The sequence below is a fragment of the Dermacentor silvarum genome, chromosome 4 (genome assembly GCF_013339745.2).
Source record: "Dermacentor silvarum isolate Dsil-2018 chromosome 4, BIME_Dsil_1.4, whole genome shotgun sequence".
Lineage (NCBI taxonomy): Eukaryota > Metazoa > Arthropoda > Arachnida > Ixodida > Ixodidae > Dermacentor > Dermacentor silvarum.
In genome coordinates this window covers 19,686,878-19,700,650 of record NC_051157.2, presented here as the reverse complement: position 1 = coordinate 19,700,650, position 13,773 = coordinate 19,686,878, and the positions used below count along the sequence as shown (strand labels likewise).

Here is a 13,773-nt window from a genome sequence, read left to right as displayed (position 1 = left end):
CGAAGAACCGGCACAAAGAGTCCGCACGTGTACTCGCACGCATCACGCGTACCCTCTCTCACTAGCCCTCACGCATACCAGTAACGTGAACACGCAAAGACGGCACACCGCAGTGAAGCTATATAGCGCCACCTTAAGAACAGCGTTTTACCGTTCTTGTTTGGCCACGGCCACAAACGGAGCTTCCCGGGAGGCATGCGTGGTCAACAGTGAAAGCAAAGCTTCCACTATCGGTATGCACGTACTCCACCGGCACTGAGTGTTCCTCTTGCACCTCTTCATCCCCGAAGAGCCTTTGACGCGACGCCTTCTTTTCAACCACGCCACGCCGCATAAGGAGCTGGCGCCATTCTTGAATAGAGCTGCGCCGAGAATTCGGGAAGCCGGAAAGGCACCCGCGAGGTGTGTGCTCGTACAGTGATACGAAAGCGGTCCCCATTGTCGCTTTGCTTTGAAGGAGCCGATGAGAGGTACGACGCGCAGAAGCGATACGGCCCCACCGAATGCCGTTAGCGCCACGCAAAGCCTTTTCGCTGCCACGATTACACTGCCGCGAATATGTTCGGCATGAGGCTTCAAACCTGCACAGCACAGAATGTAGCGTCGGCAGTAACTGGTAAGTGATCGCTTACTTGACTCCGAGACTGGTGACGTGGTGTAGTTACCATTACTCTCGGATACCGTAGTTGTCTCTCAAGGATCACGCAAAGTCGTAAAGAGCTAGTCAGAGGAGGAGAAAGTGCATTGGAAGTGTGCAAAGGAGGGCCGTCTTTCGAAACAATCGCTCTCAGTTTTACCGGTTTCAGAGAATACTGATTGGAGAAAAACCAGCGGAAGCGAAAGCCACGAAAAAAAAAAAAGGAAATATGCAGAACGAACGGATTAAATGTCAGCTATTGGACGTCATGTTGTTGCTTGTGTACACAAACGGTATAGCACAAGTTTGTCGTCTTCAAAGAACCCCCTTCGCTACACCATGAAAGCCTCGCGTCTGCGCACGGGCGCCACTCAGTCACAACGCAAACTCTTCCATTAATAACTAACTCATTAGTCAGCACGGTGCCTGTACCCTTCCGCACTCTTGATTGATACAAAATTTCGGGTTCAAAATTCGCGATCTTCGGCTCGCAGACGCAAACAATTTTCAGCGTTTGAACACTTGAAGGCAGTGAAGCGAAAGTTACATGCGAATATGTGGTGTTAAAAGCAGCAGCAGGTGGGAAGGAAGGCGCTCACGAAAAAAAAAAAATATTGAAAAACCAAATATGGCGGATAACCTATGCGTCTCCGTCACGCACACATCGGAACACACAACCCGACAGCAGCTGGCAGAGCATAGTCAAAACATTCACGCAGCGCGACCACCTCAAACTCGTCTCCCATTGAGCACAAGAAGGGATCGCTCTAGCGCCATGCTATGCACAGTGGGTCATTTTCAGCTTCGCAGTCAAGTACAGACCTCTTATTCCCCTTCCATTCCTCCCCTTCCCCCTCTCTCTCCTTCTTTCCGAGATCTCGAGTGTTTCAAGGATTTCAGAGATCCTTGAAGCGGCGCATTATCGGCGGCACTGCAGTGAGTAGCGCATTAAAATGGAGACACCCGCCAGTCCGCATTAGCGAGGATGAAATGAAACGCACAGCTACATTAACGCATGCACGAAAGGGGTTGCGTTGCAAAAAATGATAATAATAAAGAAAAAGACAACACCGAAGGAAAGCCGGAAGAAGGACGTTTGTTCTCAGTCCCGGCCGGACTTTCAAGATCGATGATCGATTCCACCCTTCTTTGTTAATATTACTTATTTTTTCCTTTCTGTAACTTTGCTTCGTGACGCCGCCGCCGCCAGTCGCATATATTTCGTCAGGGTTTTGAGCAAGTCAAAAGTTGTACTGGTGTATCCGCTGTGCGCTTGTTTTTGTGTTCCGTTTCGAAGGAAATAAAGGCAGGATCGAACAATGATTCCAATTCATCCGGATCGTGGTTCTCCAAGGCCGCGCAGCGTCGCGCTACGAGTATACAATACGGGATTGTTTTAGGGTGTTTAGAAAGCCTGGGCCACAACGCGCAGTTTTCCGCATTGTAGGTGCAGCCGCTCTTTTCCATTGCGCTTCATTGAGCTGGATTGTCATAAGGCATTCTTCGAATCTTAACGGCAAAAGTTCTAAAGCTCTAGCTGTCACCCGAAAAAAATGGGATGAAGTTGCTGAACAAAGATATCGCTTTAAAAGTGTACCGACGATAGTATAAAGACCCAGTAGCAATATATGGCCGGTACGAACAGGGATCTTCGAATCTGATCGAACACGATATTAAAGAAATAACTTCAGAATATCAAGTGTTTTTTTCTTCTTCTAATATGCACATAATAGGGCGAAAGAAAAAGCAGAAAGAGTAATGTTTATCAGTATCCTTAAAAGCAATTAAGCAGCTTTTAGAAAGATGTCAGCAGAAATACGTTGAACTAAGCAGCCGTAAAAAGGCAACGAGTAAAACTTCCTAGAAAATTTTCAGCACATTGTCAGTAATATAATTGAGCAAACGAACACGACTAAACATACGTAAAAATTGCGTCGTCATGGTTATCTACAAATGCAACTTTGAAATAACGTTTATAGGCTATCTTACAGAAAATGAATGAAATGTAACTCCGCAGCACCACGCATCATGTGAGCCACGTCAAATCTGGAAATATGGAAAACTTTCGGGCAGCCTATCATGCAACTAATGCATCCTATCAAGAAAAGAAAAAGAAAAAAAAGAAGAAAGGAGTAACCGCTCTTCACGTTGTATTATACTAGCGACATTCTTTTCTTTCTCCTTTCTTTTTCTTTCTGCAGGAGAAGAATATGTTGTCCTGCCGAATATATGTCTTCGCTAAGAAATAAGATAATTTCTATGAAGGGATGAGTACAGCCGAGAGGTCTCTGGGCTCTTTAGGCGACCCTACACAGTCTACAGTTGCGTGGCTTTCGGCTCATACGGGCTCCTGCAATCATGGTATAGCTTAGCGGATTATTCGAAACTAACGAATATGAATTTCCTTAAAATGAAAAAAAAAAATGAGCGCAGCTTGCACTAGTGGTGCAAGGCTGGAGCAAACAGCGGAGATTGTGATAGACCAAGCTACAGCCAGGGTCGCTATCCCGACGACGCTGGATACTCAAACGCAGACTCGCGTTCTCGAAACTCGGGATCAGACTCGACGACGCCTCTTCTCGGCTGCAGCATCGGCACGGTATTCCGGATCGGCTCGCCGCCGACGCGCAGATTCTCGCTCGGCCGCACGACGCGCTTCAAGACGCGGCCTGGCGAAGCGTTGACATGTCTAGGCGAAGCGAGGCAGATGTGGTTGCTGCTGCGCGACGCGAAGTGACGTCATGGCTAGACGGAGCAGGTGCGCGGTCGTAGCAGCTCGGCGCGGCGGTGCGGAGCGGCAGCGAAGCGCGGCGCAGCTGTGCCAAGTGGTTGCTAGGCAACGCGCGGTGACGTCATCGTAAGGCGCAGTTTCTGGTCTACGCAATACGGGCCAACATCCGGCTTAAACAGCTCCGCTGTTAAAAATTGTCCCTTTCACATGAATAGCGGAGCATTGACAGTGATAGTAAGGTTTAGCGTCGCGCATATAAACTCCTCGGACGGCGGTATCACTATACGTGCATGGGTGCGACATGTTAAGCTGACGCAGCACGCAAGGCAACTGCTGCTGCTGGTCAGGAGGAACAGCGCCGTGGCAGCAACCAGGCGTCTCGCAATGCTGACGCGATGATGAGCACCGCCAATGGCGCTGAAGGCATTGCACTTCGATGGTGCGCGAGATGAGAACGAGGGGGAAACCGTCGGCGTTAGTCAGCGCCCTGTCAAATATTATAGATGACGTTAGCTTGACGTTTACTGTCCTCTCCGCTCGGACCAGTGCATACACACTGTAGTTTTATAGCGTTGTTTGCGTCCCGGTAATGCTAAATAACGATGGTACGTATCATAGAAGTGCTATCATGATTGAAGGTTTTCGTCAGCGCCACTTCATACCAAAAAAAAAAAAAAAAAAAAAAACTATACTGTCTTTATAGCATGCGTACGCAAATGCTCACACCAGCAGCAGAAGGCTGAACGCTGGCTTCGCCACCGAGCTGACTGAGAGGACCGTTGACGGCGCGTCCACTTCGCTTCGTCGTTTTTGCAGCCAAATGTACTACGCGTCTCTGGAAACCTTCTAACCCTATAGCTCGATCCACGCGCGAGCCGCGTATGCGTGGTCAATAGCTGGACAGCACGACGGCGCCGACGGTGGGTGTTCCTTGAACATCCGTTTAATCGTTGTCTCAATTTTATTGTGATGGCAATTAAAAAGGCCACTTAAAAACGAGAACAATGCAACTTTATCATTTTTTGCGACAGGAATTCAAGGTGAATTCAACGTCCGGTATCATTGTTAGGTGGCATTTCTTTCAATTCGAGGGCTTACTTTCGATGCTAAAAATATTGCACGAAAGGTAGCTTGTCAACATTACTTGGCTCGGATGTGTCTAAACGCACCCATTAACTTAACAGTTGCCATATCAGTAACTAGGTGGCTAAATATTGTTAGTTTACTTAGTTATAGGGCACAGTAATGATATTGACGTCTAGACGACGAGTACAACGAGGACACTCGCATGAAAACCTCTGTTGGGCTTCATCAGAGATATTTAGTTAGCACAGTCTGTATATTGCGTGCCGCGCACAGTATACATGCTTCTGCGACGTTCATTACACGCGACGCTCAGTGTTCTGGACTAATTCCATCGAAATAATGTTTTGCGTGCTTGTTTGCATGTTTGTTTTTCGAGAAATTTCACCTTAATCAAACCAGGCCTCCATCGACATCCCAGCGGAACTGTGGTTCCGACCAAAATATTGGTATCTGCAGAACTATATACACGCTGATAACTATACCAGTGGAACATACCAGTGGAACTCTCTTCCTATCTATTATTTTATCCAAGCAACGTTGTCGGTAGACGGCTTATACATCATCCATCAAAACGCCGAGGCGCCACATGAGAGACACCTGCCGAAACTCGTCTCGCGTCAGCATTTCCAGCCTCGGTTGTAACTTTAGCGCAACAGCTATAGAGAGTACAATCTACACCTTCGGAGCTCGCGCGAAGCAGTTTGCTGTTTGGAGTTAACGAGTACACCAAATTCGCGAACGCCACCGACGAACAAAAAGCAGCAGTGTCAAAAGACGAATTACTCCATGCTTCTGCGCAGATCATTTAGCGCCGCCGTTTTTTCTGTTGCTTCGCTCCGACGGAACCTGATTTCGGCACGACTAGGGGTATGCCACACCGAAACGCGTCGACCTGGAAAAAAAAAAGAAAAAAAAAAGAGCGACATTCGAATCTGCGCATGCCGGTCTTTAGCGCTGACAGTTAAGGAAGAGATATGGAAAAGAAAAAAGAAAAGTCAGGGAGGAGAAGAAAAAAAAATGAGAACACAAATATCTGCTTTTCCAGTGCTGCCTGTTGCCGTCAACGCGCGCAGATTCGTGCCACGCACTTGCTATACCGGCGCGATTCGCTGGCAACAGCACCGCGGGTCCCTTCCGAACGAAAAACCAGCGGCCCGCGCGGTCTGCTAGCGGAGAACCATCATCGATCAAGCCGCAGGCTACGCTTCATTACCCACCTCGGGATTCCTCCTCCTCCCCCGCTCACACCTCCCACTTTTCCTTTTTCTTTATGATTATTATTATTTCAGAAATGCCTGGCTTGGCACCCCTGCTTGAGCCAACAAGTTAGCCAGGAAATGGAAACCGCGCTGGCGACGCGGTCTTCATCGGGATCGCGCACGTGGGCGCTGGCGGAAGGAGGCAGCGCTGCTCTTCGGAGGCATCGGCAAGCCCCGATATTTCGAGATGATCTCTGAGCCGTCTCTCGCGTTCTTATACCTGAGGCCAAACTACTCATGAGCGACGTCAACACTCGTCATCTCTTCCGAAGCTTATCTCTTGAATGAGGTTTCAGCGTTGATGTATACGGGTTACTGCAGGAAACGTTCCTGGCGGTTGGCTTGCTGCGTTCGGGTACGGGCAAACTGAAGTCTTCGTGTAGCTACGCTTCCCATCTCAAGCACGCTACTACTTTGTAAACTAGACTGATATTCCGAGTGTCAGCGGTATGGGCTGAGGCCGACTGTTTCATACGAGCGCCTTTAGTAGAATTTACATGAACTTGACGAAGTCGGGCAGAACTTCTTCGCCGGATCGGAAACTAATTGTTGTGGGTTATGTTGTTTATTTATTTATTTGAGTTTGCCAGGTCCAAGCAAACTTTCCAAGTTGCAGTCCTTCGAAAGTTAGAGGACGCTGTCGCATCGCCCATCTCGATGCGGGTTTCGTGTAAAAGCGTAAGGTGACAAATTCGGATGGCGCAGTCAGACATGTTGGCTGATATATGACCCGCATTTGTCGGGATTGTGCATACGGGTCTTCTGATTGCGCGGCATAGCATGATGCGTGCGAAAGTTCACGAACTCTTGTCTTCCTCCCTCCTTCACTTATTTGTCATATTTGCCACAGTTTCCTGAAATAGAGTGTCAGTTATGGTGCGATGTGGTAAACCCCTTCCGTGTCTCCCTTAATTTGATTTGCGCAGTGCCAGCTATACAGACATACACCATTAAGAGTGAAGGCGATTAAATGTCACGGGGAAAAGCTTGTTATATGCAAAGATGAACTGTTAATCTCTACGTTCGTTTAAAGTATACACGACCTTCTACGCATCCAGTACGAATCGCGCTTGAGAGATTGAGTTCAGCTCTGAATTTTCAGATATTGCCATTCCAGCATCACGGAACACAGCCGTCCATAACTGAACTGGGCCGTCCATAATATATATATATATATATATATATATATATATATATATATATATATATATATATATATATATATATATAGGTCAGCTAAGCAAACGGACCAACTGGGCGTGTCAAACTTCACCCGTTATGGGTCGAGAGGAAGTGCGCAATCATAAAAAAGGAGAAAATAATAAAAAAAATCTGCCTGACGACATTCGATCTCCCCGCTCACTTAAGCAGCCTTGCGAAAGCGCAGGCATATTTCGCACAAAGGCTCCCGCACAAAGACAACTGTCACGCCGTCGTGGTTACACAGGACGACACCATTGTCCATTTTGGCCGCCGCATTGTGACTTCTTCGGCGTTGCTGATTACTCGTCGAAAGAGCGAGTGCGTGTGTGGAAATAAAACAAAGCCAAAGCGGGCACTGTTAGCCGAAGTACAATCCTAATGGCCACTGCACATCTCACAAAAGACCCCGCAGCGCTCTGACAGCGCCATCAGTACAGAACGGGGGCGCGTCGTCTGATCTCGACGAAAGCACACGACGATGCGGAGCGTTTATCGCCAGAACTGAGCAGCACTTATAGAGTTCAAGAAAACTAAGAAAAGCTTCCGACAGCCGATGCGTTCATCGGGTAAGCGCGTTTTTTTACTTAGGAACTATACCATCTCACGCGCTTAATGCATGATCGACTCACGGCGTGTATACCGTAGTGGCTTGCGCGGAGTTGCGTCAGTTTAGTGCACAGACGAAGGATGGAATGAAACACGAACAGAAAGTTAAAGATGCAAACAGAATTGCATGTAGCCCATTGCTAATTATTTCCTGAGGTTTCAAGAGGAAGCTTTAGCTATATATAGCACTATCGATTCAAGTATTACATTTTAAAGGCATATATGCTCGCGTTACCCACGCTTGGCCAGTTTGAATTAAATATGCTGCATTCACAAAAAAAAAAAAAAAAAAACAGAAACGAAAAGGTCATTTTGTATTGAATGCCCTGAAATATTTTTTTTTTCGGATTATGCACTCAACCGTAAGCCACCGCAGCTTTGCTGCCCTTTTTAAAGACGAATGGGCTCAGCGACCGCTTTTAATTGCACGGTTGCGTGTGCGAGCGCATAATTTTTTTTATTCCTTTCGTCTTTCCTGTTATTTTTTCTTCACCGTCCCCTAAAGTTGGGTAGCAAATCAAGAGCAACCTAGTTAACTTCCCTGCCTTTCTTTTTCTCCCTTTTTCAAAATGAAGAAACTGTAAAAGAAAAAAAAAAGCAACAAGAAAGAATGTTTACAGCTCTGACTACACAACAATAACTTGCCTAAAATATACGTAAATTACACAGATTACCGAGTGTCTCAAGCGGTGAAAATATTTTACAGCTGCAGGCTTTAACATGCTGCTATTTTCCAATCGCGAGTTTTGTAACATTTACGTAAACTAGGTAGCTGTTTGACTTAAATTATAAACGGACATATCTGCATTGTATGGTTTGAGCGACTTAACAAATGAAGTTGATAAAACTAAAATATATGTTTTGGTTCAAGTTCTAACAAGTTGTAAAAGTGGCGTTTAAATTTAGTTTTGAAATCACGCGACTTGTAGCCAATTAAAAAAAAAATCTACAGGACCCGAACCAAATTCTGCTCCCAGCAATGGAATCATCAAGTAGAGCAGCTTTACGCATGCGGTTCTTGCGCAGGTGGACCCTGGTTCACCACACGCACACATAATGTTTTCTTTTTCTTTCTTTCTTTTTTTTTTATTGAAGAGGCCTGAAACGAGGCGAGACAGGAACCTACCTATACCTGCCTACCGCAAAGTGCCTGGTATGAGGCAAAGAATGCTTCGTATTAAAGGGCCCCTCGCCAAGTAAAAATTTTGGTCATTCAGTGAATGTTCTAGGACACCGCCTAAGGGAGCGTTTAACCACAAGAATTTTAAATTGGCTCACTATTAGAGAAGATAGAAGAGATTGAAATGTCGAGTTGCCGTGCTGCCAGGAGGCAAGCTTCACTGCCAATGTCGACTCCCCTTTGGCCTCGACTAGGATTCGCAAACGACATGCCTTCCCTGCCTTCTCCCACACCGGAGCTGAGGAACCGCGTCCCGTTTACGTCACGAACCCCAGCTACACTGTACCCCAGCTTTTTTTTTTTTCCTTCTCTTCCTCTTTTTTTACGTGGCGCACTCCCAGACGTGGCGGTATGGCGCGTTTGGCATTGAAATAGTTATCGAGGTCACGTGTCATAATCGGTGACGTCGCAGGCAGGGCAACTTACGTAGAGACATGCGTGTGTGTGACCTTGGCTCTCTGGCTGGAACGAGGCTCCCTCGAGGGGACGGGCGCACGGGCTTTCGTTTGAATCTTCAGATACGTTTTCGCGCCGTGCATCCGATCGATACTTTGCAGGTAAAGATGGTCACCGCGCGAGCTATGCGCTGTCTCTTTTCAGTACCTAAGACCACTCTGAACTCGAAGGCGTGCCAGCGGTTTGTTTCTTGCCTTCAGCTGCTGCATTTCACACGGGCGCTCTCATCCTCGCCGCGTATATTCCTCTAGAAGACACGTGGACCCTAGGTCACTACCGAATGTGGCGCCACGTTGGCGCTCTTATCTTTATTTGAAAACACCATCAAATTTTGCTCCACGCTGTTGCCGCCGCTCGAACACTGCAAAACACGTGACACGAGGTGAAATCAGTTCATTGCGCAGGACAGGCAAGCAATATGACGAGGACAGCGGGCGTACGACTGCGTCGCTAAAGGTGTCCAGCAGACGGATCGCAACTGATGTAGATGAACTAATCAATAGATTTTACCAAAGGACGTCATGTACATGACTGTGTGGTGCCCTGCGTTTCTATCTTAAAAACTTTAGAAACTTTTGCCCTTACCACTACTTTTATTTCGTCAAAATTTAGGAGAAAGATAGTATTTTATGGTTCTGATCATTCATTACAACACTTGACAATGTTATTTGACTAGTTTAATTGTCAAGAAAAACTCAGAATTTGCCTTAGCCTGCGCTCCTCGTGATTTAATTACACATCGCACAAACCAGAAGCGACCAGTGGACGTCGTAGCCGCCATGTTTTGGACACCAGCTATTTTCAGAGGCTTGACGAAGGCAACATTGCATTTATTTTTTTCTTGAAAAACCAGGCAAGTAGCAGTGTCAATTGTTATCCTAAACAATCACAACTATAAAATGCAACCTCTCTACTAAACTTGAGCACTTTATTTCAAGTTAAAAAAAGGCATGTTACCATAAAATTAGTATCATGGACATGGACACTAAAGACTAACACAGTTTAACTACAATGCAAATTTATCAATGCTTGAAGAGATAAATTTAAGCTGCCCCTCATGCAGCATGACGTGTGCTCAACCCCATAATGCTCAGCGTCGCCTTTAGAAAAGCAGAAACAGTCATGGGTGCATACATAATGCAATCACATGCAGCGCACAATGCACAGAATATTGCACGTATATGTGGTAAAAGAAAGTCATTTGTATGTAGGGACGTCGTCCACTTTGTCATATATATTTTCATGTTTTCGCTTACTACTCAAACCTTTCACCCACTCCTTTCCCCTCTATTTTAACGCATGCAACCACCTATAGAGCTATAGCATTGTCAGGGAATTTGGCGCAGCATGACTCTTTGTAAAGTCAACAGCTACCCTTTATAAGACCTATTTGTATACCTCTCACCCGACGACAGATTCCAGCCTCCACAGCGCTGCACGAATTTATTGAGACAAATTATCGGAACCCGAGCTGCGCTGGGCTCCCCGTCACGCCCGAAACGAAGGCAAAACCGGCAGCTCGGCGACGTGGCAATATGTTCCCACTTTGGCGCTTCAGCGCTGACGCTTCGAGCCGGGAAGCGCTAAACAAGCGGACGGCACGAAACCGCTAACGCGCGCGCGATCCTTTAATTATGCGCTAAATTGCGCGTCGATGCTCGGCTGGTAACACAGACGCTGTTTTGGGAGCCGCGGCAATGCTCGGTGCGGTTTGGCGCCGCGGAAGGACCTGGTCTAGCTGGCGCACGCGTGACACGATGGGCCAACGGTGTGAAGGGCTGACACATCTCTTCATTCAAAAGGAAAAAAAAAAAAAAAAAAGAACGTCCCGATGCTGATCAGCCTTAATTCGGCGGCACAGCGGCAGACGCGTGAGGTCGTGCACGGCGCTGACAGACAAATGGTTCGGCGACGATAGTGGCACGCCTATTCGAGCAGCGCTGCTTTTACGCCACGCACATTTAAAGCAATTTTCCCCCCTTATGGCTTCTTTCGAAGCTTGTCGCTACTTTGTGCAAATAATATCCGAGGACGCGCGTCATCTTTAAGAAAAATAGACAATGAAGTCAATGGCACAAAGTATATAAAAAAGGAAGAAGAAAATAGATAGGAAAATATTTTTATTCTGCAGCGTAGGTGGACCCTACTGAACGGTACTTTATGCGAGTGATTTGTGCGGCTATGTACATAAAAAGCTTACATCATCATTACACAGGCACCAAAGCGAAAGCGTTCGCTTTTTATCTCTGTATGGAATTCATGACAGCAGTTCGAAATCGAAAACTTAAGTACGCACCAGGGGACGCAGCGGCGCGGACTATAAAATTTCGCATTTAATTGGTATTGTGCAGCTCGTGAAACAGCTATTGAATTCCACTTCATTACTCAGGACCACACTCTGTACAGCGAGATTCTTTATTTAACATTGTGACATCCCTACAGCCGCATAATAAATGATTCCTTTCCCGTGTCGGTACCTCGCAGCAGTAACAATAAGAATGTTTCGGTGCAGTTTTTCAGCTATGTATAAGTTTTAACACGTCGCATCACACGTCAATATCGCGGAAGAGATCGAAGACAATGTGTGCGCGCAAGCAAACGATAGTTCCCACCTACATTACCAACAAACACCCAAATATTCCGATATTGCTTTCACCCACATTCTTATACTCGCTGAGAAGCAATATTTATAAGTAATGTATTCGAGTACATTCAGAAGATCGTACCTTCAGCGACGGTTGGTCCCTTGTGCGTCTGGTTTGTCGTCCTTGTCTGCAATTGACTTCCTCGTCACGTCAAGCCATGTTGAGAGCCTCGTAGATGAAGCTACAGAAACCAGAGACACGCTCACGCATTAAATAAAACGAGTAGAGATAGAGAGAGAAGTATAAATGAAAGGCAGCGAGGTTAACCAGGACTGAGCCCGGTTGGCTACTTTGCAGTGGAGGGAAGGGGAAAGGGGAGGGAAATGTTAAGAGAAGAAGAAAAAGTTCGCTGAGGATATCGCCGGCGTTGTGACATTTTTTCTGCTCTATGTCACAGACGGCCCTAAGCCCGGATATAAAACGAGTAAACAGCAACAACCGCGAGGATGCAACGCATAGTCATCGCGTTGCAACATATGTAGTCAAGTCTAGGCAGCGCCAATTTTCGCGCACACCACTTACGGAAAGTGCGATCGTCCTAACTCCATGACTCACATATACCGTGGTTGAGCCAGAGCCCCGCGAATGACTCTGGGGGAGCTGAGCGCATACACAAACACCACTTGAAGCCCCGACCGACGCGCGGCGCTCCCTAAACTGCCCCGATGACGCGATGCCGCAATGATAAGTGGCATCCACTGAAGAGCCCTTTAACGCCTCGCCAGCGCATGCTTGCTCACGAACGACGTTCCTCGCGCCTCCGCAGCCCTCTCATCAGCCTATCAGCGTACTGGAAAACGAGAAGTTTATGGGAGAGGAGTGAAGATCGCGGTACGGTCACCGGCTGAGCCGGCGCGTGCGGGCCTGCAGGACGGGCCATCGCAGTCACGGGGATGTGCTCCACGCTCACGGGAGAAGAACGGGAAAGAAAGGTGGGTGGGCCGCGGGAAAAAGAGTGCGGCGAGCTATATGAAGGCCTTTTAGGAAGAGCGCAAAACAACGGGGGAACACCTTCCCTCCCCCGTCTTCTCTTCAGCTAGTAGCGGATGGCCGTCCCGCGGCAGCCGGAGCGGATGCCTGAGCGGAGTTTAATTAGGCCCGACATCGGAGACGCGTTGTGCTGGGCTATAGCGGCCAGGCGCTCGTCGACAGCCGATTTACGAGCAGGGCGGCCGTGGCACGACAGCCAGTTTAATTAAAGCCTCCTATACTTCCTTGCACGAAAGGAGGGGCCCCGCAAGCTGCACGCGCTTTCGTCGCGGTGGCAAACAAGAGGGCGAGGGTAAATGGGGCTTCGCTTTTCGTAAGCACCATGTACGTGCCCGGAGCCAGCCTCTCCCCGTGCCGTCATGTGTCCTGCTCTCTCGCGTGGTCGCGCGATATGGGCGCATACAGCGTCGTGTGCACGCGCTGGAAAACAGTGACCTCCGCAGCTACGGCAGAGACCGCGTCGCGTATGGGAGATGTTGGTATGGGCAGGTCGTTGACGATGCCAGTTACGCACGCACGCACACAAGGAAGCGTTAATTCGCAGCCGTTTAGCGCTAAACCACCGAGGCTGGGTGCCACGCTTATAAAAGAGAACGAGAGGTACATTATACGCGACGCGAAGCGGCGAAAATTTCCTTCGAGCTCAGCACGATCGGAATGCCGGTGGACGGACAGTTTGCTGCTTAGGCTTCGGGCGCCGCGCATCGCACGGCATTCTGCGACGACATTTGCGCTGTAAGAACCACTGGGGGATCCACCACTCGTAAGAACCACGTAAAAACAGAATCAGGGCAGACGATCCTTGGCCCGTTTCTCACGTCCTGACAAGCGGGAGAGTGTTCACTCGAGCCGTAACAGAACGAAGAATGTTCCTCTTGTAGAAATGTCCTCATAAGTTATTCAAGTGAAGCATTCTTCGCTAGCAGCTGGCAAAGCCAATTTCACTCCCAGGAACATTGGCGTCGGAGTAAGCGCAGCTC

The 13,773-nt window shown here is 47.9% G+C and overlaps 1 protein-coding gene across 1 annotated transcript in view; it reads right to left on the bottom strand.

The window, feature by feature from the left end:
* LOC119448051 (slit homolog 3 protein) overlaps positions 1 to 13,773 on the bottom strand; it is a 62,196-nt gene that overhangs the window by 37,313 nt on the left and 11,110 nt on the right. The window contains exon 2 of the mRNA XM_037711547.2: positions 11,885 to 11,984. The gene's annotated coding sequence lies outside the window, so the exon portion shown is untranslated. The remainder of the gene's footprint in view (positions 1 to 11,884; positions 11,985 to 13,773) is intronic.